The sequence below is a fragment of the Chrysochloris asiatica genome, unplaced genomic scaffold (genome assembly GCF_000296735.1).
Source record: "Chrysochloris asiatica unplaced genomic scaffold, ChrAsi1.0 scaffold00179, whole genome shotgun sequence".
Taxonomy (NCBI): Eukaryota; Metazoa; Chordata; class Mammalia; order Afrosoricida; family Chrysochloridae; genus Chrysochloris; species Chrysochloris asiatica.
Genome location: NW_006408697.1, coordinates 4,024,317 through 4,025,511, shown reverse-complemented (window position 1 = coordinate 4,025,511; position 1,195 = coordinate 4,024,317).

Here is a 1,195-nt window from a genome sequence, read left to right as displayed (position 1 = left end):
ACATACATCCATTTAGGTATTAAAAATCCACATAACTACTGAAAATGTCCAAGAAAACACAATTGAAGGTCTCAGCACATGTCCAAAAACAGAAAAAAAAGTAACTGGGAAAAATGAGCAGGAAGCAGACACAGGCTTTCCAGTAGAAGAGCAGGCTCTGGATCTGCCTGAGAAGGAATTCAGAATAATGATATGGAAACAAACTTACATGCTTTGAAAAGGGGTGGAGGAAAATAAGGAAGAAGTCAGGAAAGTGCTACAGGAGCAATCAAACAAGATAGATACAGCATTGGAAACAATTCAAAACTTGCAAAAAGAAGTCCAGATGATTAATAATAAAATAATCAAAAACGGACAATACACTGAAAGGGCAAAGGAGTAGAGTGGAAGAGATGGAAGCCAGAACAAGTGAGCTGGAAGACTAATCTGTCAATACTGCTAAGATAGAAGAGCAAGCAGATAAAAAGGATAAAAAATCTGAAGAGAGTCTAAGATTCATGCTGGATGACATGAATAGGAATAATGTAAGAATTACTGGCATTCCAGAACAGGAAGAATGACAGAAGTCCACAGAAGAGACAGTTGAAGAGCTTCTGGAAGAAAATTTCACTAACATCTTGAAGGATGAGAAGAAGCTAAACAAACCCCTAGAAGAAAAGACCCCAAAAGAAAATCTCCGAGACATATCATAGCCAAACTCTCCAAAATCAAAGTCATGAAGAGGATCCTAAAAGCAGCCAGGGAAAAGAGAAGTGTTACCTACAAAGGCAAGCAAATCAGATTAAGCACTGACTTCTCAGCAGAATCCATGCAGGCAAGAAGGCAATGGGGAAGTGAGGGAAAAACAGCAATGAAGTGAAGAGCTAAGCCCTACAATGTTCAATAGACTTCAGTGAACCCGGGTGAAGACCTGGTTGGCCAGCACTGTGGCAAGACCTGGGGACTCTTGGGCCCAGAGTCAGTGTCATAGCCACAGAGGACTAGAGTGGAGAGTGAAGTGCCCAGATGATAAGAAGAGAGGGCATATGCATAAGAACACCCACACTTGCAGATAATACCCACTTGTCCTGGCTTCAATGACTAGATGATCAGAGCTTAACCAGAAGTAAAAAGAAGAGGGGAAAAAAAAAGTATTCTCATACAATTTGATGAACTTGACCTACACCTATGGAAGCAGTAGCTCAAAAGAGGGAAT